Here is a 21351-nt window from a genome sequence, read left to right as displayed (position 1 = left end):
TATAATTTTTTCCCTTGTGATGAAAAATTTTAAGATCTAGCAACTTTCAAATATGCAATACAGTATTGTTCACTACAGTCACCATGATATACATTATATCCCCAAAACTTATTTATCTTACAGTTGGAAGCTTTTACCTCTCGACCACCTTTACCCATTTGCCTCCCACACCCAGCCTCTTTAACCACAAATCTGTCCTGTTTCTATGGGTTTGATTTCTTAGGTTCCACATATAAGTGAGATCACATGGTATTTGTCTTTCTGTCTGACTTATTTCACTTAGCACAATGACCTCAGGGTCCATACATGTTGTCCCAAATGGCTGGATTTCCTCTTTTTTATGGTTGAATCATATTCCATTGTGTGTGTGTGTGTGTGTGTGTGTGTGTGTGTATGTATATATATATATATATATATATATATATATATATATATATATATATATAACATTTTCTTTATCCATTCAGCTGTCAATGGACACAGGTTGTTTCCATATCTTGGCTATTGAAAATTATGCTACAATGAACATGAAGGTATAGATATCTCTTTGTGATAGTAATTTTATTTCCGCCACCCAAAAGTAGAATTGCTGGATAATATGGTAGTTCTATTTTTAATTTTTTGAGGAACCTCCATACTGTTTTCTATAGTGGTTACACCAATTTGTGATCCCACCAGTACTGCACAAAAGGATTCCCTTTCTCTGCATCTTTGTCAATACCTATTATCTCTTGTCTTTTTGAATTTTTAATTTTAAGCAATTTGGTTTTTTTTAAGTAGAGGGAAGGATTTTTTATTTATTTATTTTTGTCTGTGTTAGGTCTTCGTTTTGTGTGAGGGCTTTCTCTAGTTGTGGCAAGCAGGGGCCACTCTTCATCACGGTGCAGGGGCCACTCTTCATCGCAGTGCGCGGGCCTTTCACTGTCTCGGCCTCGCTTGTTGCTTCAGATGTGCAGGCCCAGTAGTTGTGGCGCACGGGCCTAGTTGCACTGCGGCATGTGGGATCTTCCCAGACCAGGGCTCGAACCTGTGTCCCCTGTATTGGCAGGGAGATTCTCAACCACTGTGCCACCAGGGAAGCCCTAATTTTAAGTAATTTTAATTGAATAGCTACATGTGGCAAGTGGCTGCTATATTGGACAGTGCCACTTTCGAAGACCACAACAAGATTGAGTCCCTTAGATGCCTGCTCCTGGTGAATATGCCCTTGACATTCATGATATTTTCTGGGGTTCATAGTTGTCCTCCACAGACCTTACTTATGGAACTGACTAGAAGGAATCAAGCCTTTCAATAACACACACATCTTTCTTCAAACTTAATGCTATGAAAATGACAGCATCTTGTTTCAATGTGTCATGTGTGACTTTTTTGCAGCAGAGGTAAAATATCAAAGTTGCGGTGAAATGATGGTAAAAAATGTGACATTTTTGTGAGTGACAGAGGGTTATGAGACCATCATTTTTTAAGGTGAGTGATTTATCTGGGGAGCTTGAATATTTAGAAGGTACAACAATATGAAATGAAAACCAAAGGAATGTTATAATATCCCATAACACTTTTATATTTCAAAGTTAAAATATCACCTATAATTTGCACCTGGGTATTAGCTTCACCTTTATTTCAGAATTTGGTTCTGGGTTGCATCATGAAGCAATTGAATCTAGTCAGTGGAATTTCTTAAGAAAATTATCTATTTATAGTCAAGTATCTGGGACAGCTACAGCTATTTACAAACTTCCTTTGAGTGATCAGCTTGGAAGGAGTCACAGAACAGAAATGGTGATTGCTATTTTATCTCCCTAATTTGGGACAGGAACTTACAACAGCTACATACAGGGAATTAGAAAGAGTGCAATGTGAGAAAGGAAAACCTGGTTTTCTACTAATTTGCTGTGACTTTGGACAAGTAATTTAACCTGCTCAACTTCAGTATCACCATACTTAAAAATTGGGAGAATGAATACAGTCATTTCAACTTCAAACTATGAATTTTATGGTGAATGGTCCATGCTGGGACAGCAGCAACATGGTGTATTGGGTGAGCAGTGAAATACTGAAAGAATCCAGAAATTGTTGTAGTGGCCCAAGTAGAGAAACTAAGGTGAAAAGAAAGAGGAAGGTCATGAGGGCTCATATGTCCTAAGTAAGTGGTTAAGATTTGGGAAGAGATAAGCCCCTAGAGCAACAGCACAACTACAGAAGTTCAGACTCACAGAGCTCTGGTTTCTGCTTGCCTGACCTTGACAAGGGGTATAGTGTCAAATGTGAATAGGATGTTAAAAAAGGGGAAAGAATGATCACACTGGAAAAAAATGTGGAGGAAGAGAGGGAAAGGTACAGGAAAGGAGGAACAAAGAAGAGGAGAGGTCACAGAAGGAAAATCTAAGAAAAGAGAATGCTACTTACTATGATCTTCTGTATCTTCTACCACAGTTCTGGGCATACACTAGTTCAGGCCACAGTCTTCACCTGTCTGGATTATTGTAATACATTTCTAACTGGTACCCCTCCTGTGAATCTCACACCCTCCAATCCATTCTGCATATGCAGCCAAAGTGATTTACCTAAAACACAAATCTGATGAGCATGTCATCCCCTTGCTTAAAATACTTCATCAGCCTTTCTGTCGTTCCTCTGAATGCAGTCTAGATTCTTTAGTATGGTTTTCCAAGATCATCATGCTCTGTTTCATATCCCTATAGCAGTGGTTGGCAAACTTTTTCTGTAAAGGACCTGATAGTAAATATTTTTGCCCTTCAGACCAAATCGTCTCTGTGGCAGCTACTCAACTTTGCCACCATAGTAAGAAAACAATTTGTAAATCAAATCAGAATGGCTGTGTTCCAATACAACTTTACTTATAAAAATGGTTGGCCCTTCTGCAGGCCTTAGTTTACTGACCCTTGCCCTATGGTCTCAAGATCACCTCTCTCACCCAACCCTTAACCCTCTGCACTCAGAACCCAGTGAATTATTTGCAATTCCCTAGTGGTACCCTGCTCTCTCTCAATATTGTAGTTTTGTACACATTCTTCCCTAGTCTAGATCACCTTCCCCCTTCTCATTGCCCAGTTAACTTTTGCTCATCCTTGTGATTCACTTTAAACCTCCTTGACCAGCCTTATGCCAGCACTGTGTTCCCACTTATAGCACTGAAGTGTACTGACCTGTTGGCATTTGTCTCTCATACCTCACTAGCCTGTAGGCTATTGGAAGGCAGCAGCTATGTGTTACTCATTTCTCTCCTGGAAATTAATTGACACTAAAATCTGTTTATTATTATGAGGATTTGATACCTGAAGTATTCATCGCTCTATTGACTAGCTACAAAATGAGTGCATGGTACTAACTCTGATCATTGAGTTTGGAAGAATATAGGGCATATTTTCAATAATTCCAGTTCCTAGAATTAACGGGCTTGATATAAAGCCCTGGAAAGGAGAAACTGACCTTAAGTCTTTTCAATTTATTTTCCTGAATCCTAGTTTATAACATTAGAAAGACACAGAGAGAGAAAAAACAAAAATAAAAACAAACAAACAAACGGCAAAAAAATCAATCAGATTTGTCTAATAGGGTTATTTGTAAGAATTATATAAAAAATGTGTAACACACTAGCATAGTCTTGAGAACATGTGTAAGAACTTAATAAATGGTAGCTTGTATGTAATAATCTTTAATGATAATAATGTTGGTAATGAACAAATTCAGATGGTACAGGACCAACTTGACTTCTGAGTACAAAGAAGTTGTGCTCACTGCACCCCGGCTTTCTTCTTCACTGTAGGTTTTCATCAAAATATCCAATGGAGTAATGAAAAGATGGAAGAAGCTTCAAGAGTGTTTGAAACTAGGAAAGAGTGCCATCAACAGTACAGAAACTTTGAGGAACCCCCAAGAGATATGCTTCAGATGGGACCAAATGTTACTCACCCTAAAGTTAATATGTAACACAACTTCATGAAAAAATTACAGTCGCAGGAAAGTAGGTTGAGGAACCCCTGAAAAAGGATAATTAGGAGAGGCCAGAGAAGGTCAAGGAACAGTAGGACAACACACCACTTGATTTGCCTACTATTTATAAATTAATAGTATCCAAAGAAGTCTCCAGAGAGGCTCTGAGACTAAGGTCTCAGTTACCTTAAGAAGAAAACTAGAAAGCAGATACTCAAAGGAGACTATATACCTCTATGTCTGAGTTAAGACCAGATGAAACACAACACTGGATATGGAATTTTTTTAAGATTTTTTTTGATATGGACCATTTTTTAAGTCCTTATTGAATTTGTTAACAATATTGCTTCTGTTTTTATGTTTTGTTTTCTTGGCGACGAGGCATGTAGGATCTTAGCTCCCTGACCAGGGATCAAACTCAGACCCCCTGCATTGGAAGGTGAAGTCTTAACCACTGGACCATCAGGGAAGTCCCAGGAAAATTCCTTTTTTAAAAAAAATTTTATTTTATATTGGAGTATAGTTGATTTACAATGTTGTGTTAATTTCAGGTGTACCGCAAAGTGATTCAGTTATATATATACATATATGTATTCTTTTTTAGATTCTTTTCCCATGTAGGTTATTACAGAATATTGAGTAGAGTTCCCTGTGCTATATAGTAGGTAATTTCTGATTATCTGTTTCATATATAGTAGTGTGTATGTTAGTCCCAAACTCCTAATTTATCCCCCACCCCCATATTTCCCCTTTGGTAATCATAAGCTTCCTTTCTGTGTATGTGGGTCTCTTTCTGTTTTGGAAATAAGTTCATTTGTATTATTATTTTTTTTAGATTCCACATATAACTGATTTCATATGATATTTGTCTTTCTCTGCCTGACTTACTTCACTTAATATGACAATATCTAAGTCCAACCATGTTGCTGCAAATGGCATTATTTCATTATTTTTTATGACTGATTAACATTCCATTGTACATATGTACCATATCTTCTTACTCATTCCTCTGTCAATGGACACTTAGGTTGCTTCCATGTCCTGCTATTGTAAATAGTGCTGTGATGAACACTGGGGTGCATGTATGGTTTTCTCCGGATATATGCCCAGGAGTGGGATTGCTGGATCATATGGTGGCTCTAGTTTTAGTTTTTTTATGGAACTTCCATACTGTTCTCCATAGTAGCTGTATCAATTTACATTCCCACTAACAGTGTAAGAGGGTTCCCTTTTCTCCACACCCTCTCCAGCATTTATTGTTTGTAGACTTTTTGGTGATGGTCATTCTGACTGATGTGAGGTGATACCTTATTGTAGTTTTGATTTGCATTTCTCTAATAATTAGCGATGTTGAGCATCTTTTCATGTGCTTTTTGGCCATCTGTCTGTCTTCTTTGGAGAAATGTCTATTTATGCTTTCTGCCCATTTTTTTTTTTACATCTTTTTTGGAGTATAATTGCTTTACAATGTTGTGTTACTTTCTAATGTACAACAAAGTGAATCAGCTATATATATACATATATCCCGATATCCCCTCCCTCTTGAGCCTCCCTCCCACCCTCCCTATCCCACCCTTCTAGTCATCACAAAGCTCTGAGCTGATCTCCCTGTGCTAAGCACAGCTAGCTTCCCACTAGCTATCTATTTTACATTAGGTAGTGTGTATATGTCAATGCTAACTTCTCCCTTCGTCCCAGCTTCCCCTTCCCACCCCCCCACCCCATGTCCTCAAGTCCATTCTCTACATCTGCGTCTTTATTCCTGCCTTCCACTAGGTTCATCAGTACCATTTTTTTAGATTCCATATATATGTGTTAACATACAGTATTTGTTTTTCTCTTCTGACTTACTTTACTCTGTATGACAGACTCTAGGTCCATCCACCTCATTACAAATAACTCATTCATTCCTTTTTTATGGCTGAGTAATATTCCATTATATATATGTGCCACATGTCCTTTATCCATTCATCTGTCAATGGACATTTAGGTTGCTTCCATGTCCTGGCTATTGTAAATAGTGCTGCAGTGAACATTGTGGTACATGTATCTTTTTGAATTTTGGTTTTCTCAAGGTATATGCCCAGTGGATTCCTGGGTCATATGGTAGCTCTATTTTTAGTTTTTTAAGGAACCTCCATACTGTTCTCTATAGTGGCTGTTTCAATTTACATTCCCACCAACAATGCAGGAGGGTTCCCTTTTCTCCACACCCTCTCCAGCATTTATTATTTCTAGATTTTTTGATGATGGCCATTCTGACTGATGTGAGATGATACCTCATTGTAGTTTTGATTTGCATTTCTCTAATGATTAATGATATTGAGCAACTGTTCATGTCTTTGCTGGCCATCTGTATGTCTTGTCTGGAGAAATGTCTTTTTAGGCCTTCTGCCCATTTTTTGATTGGGTTGCTTGTTGGTTTTTTTTTTTTTTTTTGATATTGAGCTGCATGAGCTGTTTGTATATTTTGGGGATTAATCCCTTGTCAGTTACATTGTTTGCAGATATTTTCTCCCACTCTGTGGGTTGTCTTTTCATTTTATTTATGGTTTCCTTTGCTCTGCAAAAGCTTTTAAGTTTCATTAGATCCCATTTGTTTCTTTTTGTTTTTATTTCCATTACTCTAGGAGGTGGATCCAAAAAGATATTGCTGCAATTTATTTCAAAGAGTGTTCTGCCTATGTTTTCCTCTAAGAGTTTTATAGTATCTGGACTTATATTTAGGTCTTTAATCAACTTTGAGTTTATTTTTGTGTATTGTGTTAGAGAATATTCTAGGAAAATTCTTGAAAATCTGAAATAACTCTCTGGGAACCATCAGCAAATAGCACCAGGTAGAACAGACATAACTTGAAGATGAATGAAAAACAAAAAGGCAAAGTACTCACACAAATACTACCAAAAATATGTGGGGGAGAAACAGATTTTTTTCAGTGAATAAAGAGGGAACATTTCCCAACTAATTTAATGAGGACAGTGTAATCTTTTTTTTTTTAACATCTTTATTGGAGTATAATTGCTTTATAATGGTGTGTTAGTTTCTGCTGTATAACAAAGTGAATCAGCTATACATATACATATATCCCCATATCTCCTCCCTCTTGCATCTCTCTCCCACCCTCCTTATCCCATCCCTTTAGGTGGACACAAAACACCGAGCTGATCTCCCTGTGCTCTGAAGCTCCTTCCCACTAGCTATCTATTTTACATTTGGTAGTGTATTTATATCCATGCCACTCTCTCACTTACCCTTCCCCCTCCCCATGTCCTCAAGTCTATTCTCTACGTCTCCATTTTTATTCCTGTCCTGTCCCTAGGTTCTTCAGAACAATTTTCTTTCTTTTTTTTTTTTTTAGATTCCATATATATATGTTAGCATATGGTATTTGTTTTTCTCTTTCTGACTTACTTCACTCTGTATGACAGACTCTAGGTCCATCCACCTCACTACATATAACTCAATTTTGTTTCTTTTTATGGCTGAATAGTATTGCATTGTATATATGTGCCACATCTTCTTTATCCATTCATCTATCGATGGACACTTAGGTTGTTTCCATGTCCTGGCTATTGTAAATAGACCTGCAATGAACATCGTGGTACATGACTCTTTTTGAATTATCGTTTTCTCAGGGTATATACCCAGTAGTGGGATTGCTGGGTCATATGGTAGTTTTATTATTAGTTTTTTAAGGAACCACCATACTGTTCTCCATAGTGGCTATATCAATTTATATTCCCACCAACAGTGCAAGAGATTTCCCTTTTCTCCACACCCTCTCCAGCATTTATTGTTTCTAGATTTTTTGATGATGGCCATTCTGACCTATGTGAGGTGACACCTCATTGTAGTTTTGATTTGCATTTCTCTAATGATTAGTGATGTTGAGCATCCTTTCATGTGTTTGTTTGCCTTCTGTATATCTTCTTTGGAGACATGTCTATTTAGGTCTTCTGCCCATTTTTGGATTGGGTTGTTGGGGTTTTTTTTTTTATATTGAGCTGTCTGAGCTGCTTGTATATTTTGGATATTAATCCTTTGTCAGTTGCTTCGTTTGCAAATATTTTTTCCCATTCTGAGGGTTGTCTTTTCATCTTGTTTATGGTTTCATTTGCTGTGCAAAAGCTTTTAAGTTTCGTTAGGTCCCATTTGTTTATTTTTGTTTTTATTTCCATTTCTCTAGGATGTAGGTCAAAAAGGATCTTGCAGTTATTTATGTTTTAGAGTGTTCTGCCCATGTTTTCCTCTAAGAGTTTTATAGTGGAGGACAGTGTAATCTTGATACCAAAACACATGTAAAGGACTTCACAGAAAAGACTTAAAGACTTAAATAAATATAAGTATATATGATAATCATGAGTCAAATGTCACAGTAATGTGACAATTTCTCTCCAGAGTAATTTATAGACTTTATATAGTTCTAATCTGACTTCCAGCTTATATTTTTGTGGAACTGACAAGCTCATTGAAAAATATACTAGAAAATGCAAAGGGCCAAGAACTAAGACAATCTTTAAGAAGAACAAGTTGGAGAATATATATGGAGACTTATTATAAAGCTACAGGAATTATAAGAGCTTGATATGGGAACAAGGATAGAAAATAATGAACAGAATGGAAAATCCAGTGGTTGACCCATATCTTACATGCAGTCATCTAGTTCATGACAAAGGTGTGAACTCACTACTGTGGGAGGAAGAATTGTTAATTGGGTGAATAGAGAAGGATCAACTGAATATCCATTTTTTTTAAAAAAAAAGAACTGTTATCTTACACAATATATAGCAGAAATGCTAGATGCATCATGGACTTCAGTGTAAAGGGTAAACTGGTAGAGTTTGCAGAAAATATAAAAATATTTCCATGATTTTTTTTTTTTTTTTTTTTTTTTTGCGGTATGTGGGCCTCTCACTGTTGTGGCCTCCCCCGTTGCGGAGCACAGGCTCCGGACGCGCAGGCTCCGGACGCGCAGGCTCAGCGGCCATGGCTCACGGGCCCAGCCGCTCCGCGGCACATGGGATCCTCCCAGACCGGGGCACGAACCCGCATCCCCTGCATCGGCAGGCGGACTCTCAACCACTTGCGCCACCAGGGAGGGCCTCCATGATTTTTAATGATGAAGAGTTCTTAAACTGGTCACAAAAGAGTGACAAATGGGCTTTATTAAAATTAAGTTGTTTTCATCAAAAGACACAAGCGAGTTAAAAGGAAGGCAGTGGCAAAGATGTTTGGAGTCCAAATATCTGACAAAGAACTTATATCCAGCATATAAGTATGCCTAAGTAGTCCATAAGTTTACCTAAGACAGCGGAAATACTAAAACCTATTAACATGAAAAAAGAAAAGAACAACTAATTAGAAAAGTAAAATCATAAGGAAAGAGAAAACACTATGTAGGGAGAGAAGCAAGAGAAACCAAAAAAGGCAAATTTCAAATGATGAGCTTATATGACACTGATAAGAAATGTTTGTGAAAATTTTGTTAGCTTATCAATGAGAAGATAACATAAACTAAGAAGATATGTCTAGTGTATAAATATCATTTATTAAAACAATGACAAGGATAAATAATAGAATAGATGGGGAAATTGTTGGAATACTATTAAGCATTATCTTTTTGGATTTCAACAACCAAACTTTTTTAGAATTCCTCAAAATCAATTTGGAAGGGATACAGAGTTGGACGATATTTCTGGCCTTGGTAGCTCAACTTAAAGGCAAAATTGAGCTGAAATAAACAGAATATCTTGTACTATCAATCATTTGTGCACAAGGAACTTTATGAGTGTGTCCAACACCTTCCAGTTGCTCCTTGAGACCCACTCTCCGACCCTACCTCCCTACTCGCTCTTTTCTCTGCCCCAGGAACTGACTTGAGGAACCCCTTTGGCTTCCATGGGTGTGGTCACTGGGACGTGCTTTCAGGAGATTAGAGGGAAGGAAGAGAGTGAGGTCCTGGTAATATTTCCCACCTCCATTCCAGCAAGTTGCTTCCAGCGGCCATAGATCCACTCAAGTTGGCCATCTCTACAAATGTTTCTCCTTCTAGGATTTCATGACTGCCTCTTCTTCCATACCTTTGAGACTTGGATGGCTACTATCCCTGAGGAAGCCTACCCATAACTTTGAAAATAGTCCCTTTGTGTATCTTCCTTGAATCATCTTGATTTGAGTGTGCCCCCTGTCTCCTGCTAGGTCTCTAACTGAGAAATACAAGGCAGGTGCCACTCAGAATATTTATTATCACACTGTCACTTCTCTAGCTTTTCAGCAGAAACATCCTTCAACAGCCTAGCTTGGGATACTTTCCTAATGATTTCTAGGTAAAGAGAGTCAATGTTTTCCCTCAATAATGTATCCAGCATTAAACCTTCCCAATAACGTATCAAGGATTAAACTAAACTTTGCCAATAGAAATGTATACTTCGTACACAATGAAAATCCATCCCTCTTTCCCTTTTATGCTTGTTACTGGGATTATAAGATGTCAGTGTTAAGAGGGGAGATTGGACACCATCAAATCCAGAGGTTGCCAAACAGGAGTTTCTGTTTATGCCCTGGTGCATTTTCTAAATTTTCAAAAGGATAAATGGAAATCATCCCTTTGTCTATGATAGGACCACATGGGTTATTCTATTGTTTGCAAGAGCTTTCCCATCACATGTCCCATATGAAAAGTCTGGGAACTCGCCAACCTAGTTTAACCACTTCCTTGGAGCTCAGACAGGTTATAGCGTATTCAAATGAATCCAGTTAGCTTGTTGCATAACTTGGAACATGGCACTGGTTTCTTTGTTCCCAATTAGTCCTCTTTCCATCACGCAATCTTACTTCCTTCTCCAATACAGCTTTATTATCCATGTTCCTTTGGGATAAATCTCCAAAAAGCAAATTGCCAGGTAAGCAAAATGCCACACTTTGAGTAGCAAGATAAATGTAGCCTAGCTACTCAAATTGTGGCCTGAGAACCAGCTGCATTTATATAGACAGAGAGCCAATTAGAAATGCAGACTCTCAGCCCCCACCACAACCTGCCACATTTTAACAAGATCCCCTGGTGATTCACAGACACATTAGAATTTGAGACACTCCGGCCTGTGATCTCCCTAATTTCAAATCTATGAATGGCACCTGTAGGTGGTTCATCCCCAGAATCCAGAAGCACAGGTAAATGTCCATTTTCCTCACTTTCATCACCCACAGTGGAATTGGCTATAAGAAGGCTTATGAGGAGGAGGAACCATCTGAAACCTCTTTCTTCCCAGAACAACAGGCTTGACGCTGAGTTAATACCACCCCACCAGACACCCAAGAATTCTTTGCTTCTAGAGTAAAATATTTCAATTTTCCCAGTGTCGGTTGTCTTCAGGAGTTAGAGCTCCTTGAGAACGCATGTTTCTTCCACCCCATTGCCTGAAACCTGCTAATGGAAAATAGGAAATTAAAATTGACGGAGATAGGGGTGGGGAGGGGGGAAACCCAGCTGGACAAAGGGAAATCATTTGGAAATTAAAAACAAAACAAAGTGTGAATCCAGGAGTCTGGGAGTTGAGAAGGGAAGTTTTATGTAATTCTAGCCAGTTGATGTCATTGTAGACCATTCTCTGACCAACTAGAGAGGCCAAGGGGAAGGGGGATGTGGAGATGGGAAGGACCCAGACATTCTCCTTTGGGCCTGATGCATGCAGGATGAGGTCAATGAGAACACAGGGATGTGTCTGAACAAGAGCCAGAGCCATTTCCCTGCAGAGATGATTCCGCAATCCTGAAGAGGGGCCCACTGTGAGTCGAAAGCTCCGTCATAACTTCTGGGCCTCCCCTGCCCTCTGCCAGTCTTTCTGTGGCCTCCTGAGCCCATCCTCAGCACGGTGACACCTCCCAGGCTTCTGGCTCATCTGTGTTCAGGAATGGGAGGGTCGGGGCCACTGACACACACCAGTATCCTGCAGCCTATTATTTCCTGCCTGTCCTGGCTCCCCTCCAAGGCCCAGCATGACAGGTGGATGAAGTTCACGAGAAAGCTCAGCAGTGGGCCAGTTTTCCAGGAATGCTGCTGCTAACTGGATTCACAAACCAAACCACCCTGCACCACCCCAGGCTGAATGGAGAGCCCACTGAATGGGGGCAGAGGGTTTTTTTTAATCTTTTTTTTTCTTTTTTTTTCCTCTGTCTCCAGTCTGGATCCTGTGATTGTTTCAGCTGGTATAAGCAACTCCCCTCTCAGGCTCCAGGGTTCGAAGTGTTTCCAAGGCCCTGTAAAGAACAAAGGTGCTTAACACAAGCCTCCACTGCCAGCTGAGGGTCTGAGGTTGAGGAATGGAAGGAAGAGCATTGCCCCTGGGAGCGTGGGGTCAGGGAGCATGAGGGCCTCAGACTGTTCTAGCAAGAAAGGTCTCAGGGAGATTAGCAATCTGACTGTGGAAGATGATGGGAAAAACAAAAACACAGCACAGTTTTTAATAAGCCATTCAGAGGGACGTAGAGAGCCAGATTAAAATTAAAGAGATAAATTATTCCTTTTAAAGAACAGAGATTGTAAAAGTGTCTGATCCTTCAATATGCTTATGAATTTCTTCCCAAGTAAAACTGAGCTAATAGGGCAAATAATGATGTAAATGCTTCTTGCCTGTTGCCTCAGGCTGAGCAGTTTAAGGCAAACACTGAGGCTGCTATATAAGGTCCAGTCAACTGAGAATTCATTGAGTACCTAATCTCTACCTACCACTATACTGAGAGGGAAAAGAGAAGAGAGGGAATGTACATATAAGTAAGTCCCTGCCTTCCTGAAGCTCATAGGCAAGCAAGAAAGACAGACACATAGGTGGGTAAATTGTAATATGGTGTAGCTAGCATTGAGGTGGAGGTGTGTGCAAATACATGACAACACACAGGAAGGAGACACAGGAAAAAGCACCAATGTTGGTAGAAGGAGAGTTGTACTGTTTCTGATTCTGGGTAAGCTGAGCCAGAATGGCATGGGCCTGGCCCACCAGACTTTAAGGCAGAAAATCTGCTAATGAAGTTGGTAGGCAGGAAAGGTGACTTTGGGTAAAAGAGAAATCTGTGGGCATCTCCTTGGATGCTAAATAATCACCATGTGTTCCTGATATGAGCCTAGACACCTCATTTGCAGAAGTCTTTAGAAAGTTCTCCCAAAATCAGCATGGCTGCTGGGGGAGCTAGCTTCAGACTTCACAAGATGTCCTAGAGATCTCAACGGAATCATTTTGGGAAAGATGTATGTATTCCATGGTACTAACCAGTATCTAAATGACTGACTTCACTGTTGCTTCCATGGTTAAATACTAAGTATATCTTCCCAGTGCTATAGAATCAGAGCAAAGGAATGAACCAGAAGGGCCAACCGTCCCATACCCCAAACCACTTCTTGAGATGTGAACTTGCTTTTCCAATTTCCTGTAGATATTTCTACATCAAGCCTTTCTAGTACCCAAAACTCTATGTACTTAGACTAATGGAAGTTACCATTTTCCATCAGACCTGTTCTTCACATTTCCCATCATATTTTTGTTAGTAATACCATCAGTCTATCATTCATCACATTTTCCTACCCAGCCCTTATTCCAGTCTCCACTAATACCTGGTGGAGGCCATGAGGTGCCTTCAAGGTATCCCCAGGTGGGAGTAGAAGCACTTGTGTCTAAATAAGAAACAACAGGTGCAGAGAGCAGCAGTCCACTTAGCAAAATTCCTTGGAGACTTTCTAAGTCTGGTCTCCTGTCTCCCCTTTACTTGTTTTCTCTGGTCTGTAATGCTTGGCTCTTGATCCAGGCTTAGCATCTGCTTTTATCTTTGATATTTGAGGCTCCAACTCAACTTTTCTAGACTGGATTAATGACTAATCTCTGGAACCTCAACTATTGCAAATACTCATTAACTGATCTCCCTTCCTTCAGTGTCTTCCTGTCTAATCCAGCATTCCAAAAGGGATCACCTTAATCATCCAAATAATTCCTTTAATAATATTACTCCTCTAGAGATAAATCTCAGGAGCTCTTCCATTGTCTACAGCATAAATACTAAATTATTTTGCCTGGATATTTAGTGAGGAACTATACTCTTTGTTTCCTACCTATCGTTCTAGACTTATCTCTCACCATTCCCCTAGATGAATTCTTTGCCTTAATGTCAATATAATTTACTTATTTTTAAAGTAAAGTGTACTTTTATTTTTGGCTATCCAACAATTCAACCACCTTACCTTCTTATCTGGGGGAGAATCCTCTCATTATGTTATTCTTGGTGGGAGACAGGGTCAAATGCACCATCTCTTCCCTCCTTGCTCCCATTGTATGAGAACGGACTTAGCCTTAGCCAATCAGATACTCCAGTCCAAGAGAATGACTACTAAGTGAGTGGTGCAAAGATAGATAAGCAGTTGGAATTCACTTACAGTGGTGGTGGTGGCATTAGCTGAGTCCTATTGCAGTTGTAGCAGCATCCTGGCTAGATTCTTCTGGCTGAAAGACTATTGTGTTGCTTGCTTCCAGGCTTTGGGGAAGTATGTTTGCTTCCTACCTTTTTCTAAGCCTGGTCCTCCAGCTTTCTGATGATTCTGTAAGCCACTGATGTTTTTCCAATACATTTCCATTGCCCTTCTTACAGACAGAGCTAGTTTCTGTTGCTTTAAACCTTAAGGATCCTAACTTATCTATCCCACAAAGTACCTGTTGTTTTCACAATTATCTCTTTACTGTGCCTTACTTCTCTCTGCTTGTCCATATCAAGCTCAAATCTTACCTTTCTTCATCATCCTTAACATGTTCTACGTATATACCCTATGTGCCCCATCCTGGGCTAGGAATACAGCTAGGAAGAATACACAGAGACAAAATATACAGAGCCAAAAGGCACAGCTCCTCTGCTCATATTGATGTCATTCTTAGTGAAAGACAAACATGTAAAGGACAATCACATTGCCAAAAGATAAAAGCCAGAATGAAGGTATGCACTATGTTCATTAGGGCTTGAAGGGAAAAGTTCTTACTTGTGCTAAGCTTCAATAGAGAGGGACTTGTCAGGTGTTGAACTGGAAGAAGGGCAATCCAGGCACAGAGCAAGCACATGCATTGACGATGAGGTGTGAAAGAACATGAAATACTGAGCAGTGGCTGAAGTCCAGTGTCTCTATGAAACAGGATGTGAGGGGATGGACAGTGGTGGGAAATAAAGCTGGGGGAATGGTACCTATCTGACAAGCTCAATGATGTGGGCTCCATTCTTTAGGCTACAGTGTCCCAACCTTCTTGATCATGCATACCATCAACTTTTTTTGAGTTACTCCCCAAATATATGTGCACCTAATTACAAATCTTATTCAGTATTTTGATGGATTCATATATGAAGTATTGATCATATTAATTTCATATTTAAGTTTAAAAAGTAATGATAAATACAACACTAATGTGGTCTTCCCACATGCCAAAGGGTTGTCTTGCTGGCCTCAATCTGTTGTTAGAAAAGTTTATTAGAGGGCAAATAAGGTAAGGTAAGGTAATTGTGTAAGCAGAATGGAAAAAGGACTAAAGTAAAACCCTTGAGTTTTAAGGTGTGTAAAATTTACTTGGATTGCTTTAAAAATAAAGAACTGGAGTCCCCAATGAGTTAATGGAACTGAGCAATGTTCATCAATAGCTACTAATATTATAAAAACACAACCAGACATGCAGTGCCCCCAGATGGAGGTATCCGATACTTCACACCACCTAGGAAGTATTCTCAACAAAAACATTACATCCGAATCTGATCAAGGTTTTACATTTCAATGGTAATAAGGAAATTATTATTAATTATTATATAATTATAAGTAAAGTACATAATAAATTGTAAATTTAATTATTATATAACATTATTATATCAATTAAAGACAATACAGGGGTCAAAGTACATATTAAATGATAGCACAAAGATATAACTAACAAAATACAAACTCTGGGAAACTCTACAGGACAAACAACCCAATTTCTTCAACAAATAAGAAGCAAAGGGGGAAAAGAGTGATAAAGAAAAAAAGAGCTAAGTGATGTATTAGCCAACTGAAATTCAGGAAAGTTACTCAGATTTTGATTCAGAAAATTGTGAGGCAACATGGGAAATTTGAATACTGACTAGTTTGGTATAAAAAATATTCTTAATTTTTTAAGAAATAATAATTGTATTTAGAGTTTTAAAAAGTCTTTATTATTTAGAGATAGAAATATGTTCAGATGAAATGATATGATATCTGGAACTTGCTTCAGAATAATTTGGGGATAGGATATTAATCAAATAATATTGGCCAGGAGTTGATAATAATTAAAGCTGGTGACAAGTCCATGGCAGGTTGTTCATTGTATTTTTCTCTTTACTTTTTAAATATGCTTGAAATTTTCTTAATAAAAATATTTTGAATTCAGATTCCTTGGTTTCACTCGCTGTAGATTCTGATGCCATAGATCTAAGGTGGTGCTCAGAAATCTAAACTTTTAACAAGCACCACAGGGAATTTGGAATCAAATGGCCCCTAGACCATAACCGAGAAATTAGTACAGTGACTGGAAGGGAAGAAATCAAGTAGGAGAAATTGGCAGCTTAAAGTGGAGTAGGTGCTCAAGATAAATATCTGCCAATTATATTGGATGATTGTTTACAAATAATTGCCCCAAATCTTAATAGTGTTTGTGTGTAATATTCAGTCAGGGTATGACTACTGGTGCTATTTCCTGATACGGACCTTTTTTTCTGTTAGATTTTTTAAGAGTCTCCTCATTCTCGCCGCATGAACCAAGGCTAATTCCCTGATTAGATAATCATCCTTGTGAATGCTTTCTTGCTAATCACAATGGTAGGAGAGATGTCACCAGGCCTTCCAGGAAGGGAGAGACATCCAGTTGTGACCACTAAATTGGCATCAGCTGCCACTCCACCCCTTCCAGGAGGAAAGGATCTTATAACCCTGGAAAGGGGACGGAGCAGAGAGGTGATCCATCCATCCCAGTGCTGTCGGCTCCCATTACCTCTCACACGCTCTCCACCCCCCAACCCCCCTTTTTCTTTCCACATTTGAGACTTTTTCAACTGGAAAGCGCTCTAGGTCCTGGGGCTGGGAGTGTACTGAAGACAGAGCTGGTTGTGTCATAAGGCAAACTAACTGAAAAGGGGACGATCCCGACATTGCTCTCAGAACATGGGTCCCTCTCCAGCCAGTAACCTGCAGGTGGCCCGCCCAGCAAAGTCAACACAAGCACTGCTGCTGGCTGGGCCTCCCTGGGACTGTGAACATGCTTTCCATCCAGGCAAAGCTCTGCTGTCCTGCCAGCAACCAAAGAGCCATCTTCCAGAAGAATCTCCTCCTTCTCTAGAGCGGTTGCAGGCTTCAAACCTGTCTGGATCAGCTCATGTCTGGGGTGGTAGGTAGAAGGATCCCCAACACAACTGTGAACTGCAGTGGCCTTGCCTCTCCTGCACCAGCCAGGAAACCTCATCATGCTGCACAGATAAGGTAATTAATCAACAGTAGCCAGAGATGGGCACTGTTCATGTCCTGATTTTATAGACAACGACCTTGAAGGTAAAGGTCTCAGTGATTTATCCAAGATCACTCAGCTCAGGGTCGGAGCTAGGTTCAAGTAATCTTGCTTCAGGCTTTGTGCATTTAACTCTCTCTGAAGTTCTCTGCTACCTGCCTTGATGCAATCAACTTGCCTTTTTTTTTTTTTTTTCGGTACGTGGGCCTCTCACTGCTGTGGCCTCTCCCGTTGCAGAGCACAGGCTCCAGACGTGCAGGCTCAGCGGCCATGGCTCACGGGTCCAGCCACTCCGCGGCATGTGGGATCTTCCCGGACCAGGACATGAACCTGTGTCCCCTGCATCGGCAGGCGGACTCCCAACCACTGCGCCACCAGGGAAGCCCCCCAACTTGCCTTTTATATCCTCTTCTACTCCTGCCAATGTGGCCTGTGTGCATTTCCCTGAATACGTTCCACTTGTACTATATTTCCCTTTTTTTTTAATTTATTTTTTTTTGCTTTATAACAAATTTAATCAGTTATACATATACATATGTTTCCATATCCCCTCCCTTTTGCGTCTCCCTCCCACCCTCCCTATCCCACCCCTCCAGGCGGTCACAAAGCACCGAGCTGATCTCCCTGTGCTATGCGGCTGCTTCCCACTAGCTATCTACCTTACGTTTGGTAGTGTATATATGTCCATGCCGCTCTTTCACTTTGTCACAGCTTACCCTTCCCCCTCCCCATATCCTCAAGTCCATTCTCTAGTAGGTCTGTGTATTTATTCCTGTCTTACCCCTATGTTCTTCATGACTTTTTTTTCTTAAATTCCATATATATGTGTTAGCATACAGTATTTGTCTTTCTCTTTCTGACTTACTTCACTCTGTATGACAGACTCTAGGTCTATCCACCTCATTACAAATAGCTCAATTTCATTTCTTTTTATAGCTGAGTAATATTCCATTTATTTCCCTTTTTTTTCACATTTCTTTCTTCCTGAAATGCTTTCTTCCCCTCAACTCCAATTTCACTAGCTGAACTCCTGCCCCAGCTTCAAGGCCCATGTCAATGGTACTTCTTCCAAGACACCTTTTAAGATTCATTTCTCCATTTCCATCAATTAGTGACAGTTCCCTTCTTTGCATCTTCATCACCTTCTGCTGATAACATTTTTTGTCACTCACATTTGTTTCCTTTTCTTGTATTTTTCTTATTGTAGCATTATGGCCACGTAGATACTTGCCTTAAGAATCTTGTTACATTGCAACCTCCTTGAGCCCAATGATCATGTATTATTCAACTTTTTATTGCCCCCAGCATTTACAACAGTGCTTTTTATATAGCAGGAGCTTAAAGAACCATTGAATTGAATGTATGCAACTGTGAAAATATATATAACTTAGTTATATATAACAGAAATATGTATACATATAAATTAGTTTTCATTTATCCAGATATAATTAAATGTATGGGGGAGGTGAGATATTGCAAAGGATTAACCCTGGGATTGATTAATCTATACACAATTACAACAAAAACTTCTTACGCAACATTGTAATTTTATCTTTGCTAAATCTGTACTTGCATATACTACACACACTGCAAATGGACTTCCATTGTGTTTTGAGTGCCTTGCTCGCACTTCTCTGCTTTACACAGATGAGGAAGTAGAGGCTAGAAGGCAGAGCTACAGGGAAGTTAATATGTTCAGATGCTCACCCCTAACCTTCCTTGCCCTTTTGTGATTCCGGATTGGATTGGGTGTGTGAGGAGGGAAAGGGATGCCCTCTGGGGAGATTAATAATAAGGTCTGAAGGATGAAGATCAAAGAACAGCTTTGGCTGCAGACCACGTAGTTACCAGCAAAGACTCTCTGATCTCCGTGCCCCTCCATGCTCCCTGTAATCTCAAACTGCATTTTGCACCCTTTCCTGGGGTCAGCACCCTTCTCAATTACACTCCACCATTATTTCTCCTAAGCTACAACTCCTGCAAGACCATATAGGTCCACTGTTTATCTGCATATAGGTCTGCTGTTCACCTGTCATCAGACAGCACCCCTAAGAAAAGTTTTACATAACAAATGTGAAGCCAATTTTTAGTTAGTATGAAAGTTCAGGGAAAGTTTGTCTAAACTTTTTTTAGAATATCTATTCAAAATGAATTATCCTAATTGGTTTTCTACAGTATTTAACTTCACTAACTAACCAAGTCATAAACCTTATAAAAGTTTGCATTTTAAATCATCTATTGCATGTTGTCTGGGATTTACTCCAAAATAATCTGCTGGTAAATGGGAGTTGGGGGAGAGCACAAATGAACCAAAACAGACCGTGAGTTGATGATTGTTGAAGCTGGGTGATGGGTACGTGGGGGTTCATTATGCCATTTTCTCTTGTTTTATATATGTTTGAAATTTCCCTCGTAAATTTTTTTTATTTAAAAAAATCTATTTTGTCTTCACATTCTGCCTCTGCACAATTCTAGCGTGGTTAACGTTTCTGTTTTTAGAAGATGGGGAATTTGCTACGTCTGCCTTTCTTTTTGTCCCAACTTGTCTTCTTCACATGACCTAGCTGGTGAAACAGGGGTCTGTCTGCTTGGTGAATCTCAAATACTATCCACCGTGTGGCCCAGGAACTTTGCGGGTTGCCAGTCTGAGTGCTCAGACTCCTTTCGTAACCATTTAAAAATATTCCTTGGTAGCGGCAGTTCCAAGTTCAAGGGTTGTATTTTTACCGAGAACTGCAGATACTGCCGCTGGGCTGCAAATAGAGACTAGGATGATGGCTTGTTTGTAAAAGTCACCGTGTTCCTTTTCTCTTTCCTCCTTCCTTCTCTCTCTCTCTTCTTTTTCCTCTATTGGAAAAACATCTATTGATGGGCAGTTACCAAGTCAAGGATTCAGGAATTTTCTGGTGTTAAATATTTCCAGGATATCAATAAGCAACCCTGTTTGGACTGCTGTGAAAGGCATGGTAAATCAGCACCCTGTGTCCCCTTTTGGGAGAATTAAACTCTGTTATTGGTCTGGGGTGAAAGCAAGCTAAAAACTCAATGTGAGACCCTGTATGAAAGGTGACATTCAGGTTGTACTTCCCAGGTATTTTGGCACCAGCGAGTCAAACAGGGCATTTCTTAAATCCACTTGATCCACAGCAGACTTCGTCCTGCACAAACCATATCCAAATATTATTCCACCCAGCAGGCAAGTCCCTGCAACCTGTCACTGGCAGACATCCCTTGAAAGCTTCTCTCGGGAACTTCTCCTGAGGTGCTGCCTTTCTTTACAGCTTGTCTGATTCCATGAGGCCAGAGACTCCTTGAACCACCAAAAAAGGCAAACTGAAAAAAACAGAGCAGTCTGACTGGTTAGAATCCCGGGTTGTGGAGGAATATGGCCAAAGAGGCTGGATTTATGACTGGCAATCACCCATCTCATTTTGCACAGGAAAGACATTTCTCTAATCCACCTGTTCAATTATTTATCATGCTATGTGTTACCTATTAATTGTCACTTGGGCAAAGCCTTTATGTTGTAAGGTGACACCCTAGTATTTTTTAATGACCTTAGGCAAAGTGATTGACACTGGATCCTGGAGTCAGATGTTCCTAGTGACACAACTTGTTCTCCCAGTAGCAGGAAACCTTCCTGCCATGATTAAGTTAGAACTGTGAAAGTGCTAAAATGTGTTGTCAACCTTCCTCTGATGCAAACACTTTATTATAGAATCTAGTTGCAGAGGAGTGAAGCAACACATATCTTGCCTCCAAATGTCCCTTTTCTCTCTGGACTAGCCACTCTCTGTAGAAAAGCAATGTGTTCCGGACCTTGAAATACCAGTGACCACAGTCACGCCTTTCCCAAATGTACAG

Source organism: Mesoplodon densirostris, chromosome 18, assembly GCF_025265405.1.
Source record: "Mesoplodon densirostris isolate mMesDen1 chromosome 18, mMesDen1 primary haplotype, whole genome shotgun sequence".
Taxonomy (NCBI): Eukaryota; Metazoa; Chordata; class Mammalia; order Artiodactyla; family Ziphiidae; genus Mesoplodon; species Mesoplodon densirostris.
The sequence above is the reverse complement of the archived record's forward strand: the minus strand, read 5'-3'. Positions refer to the sequence as shown.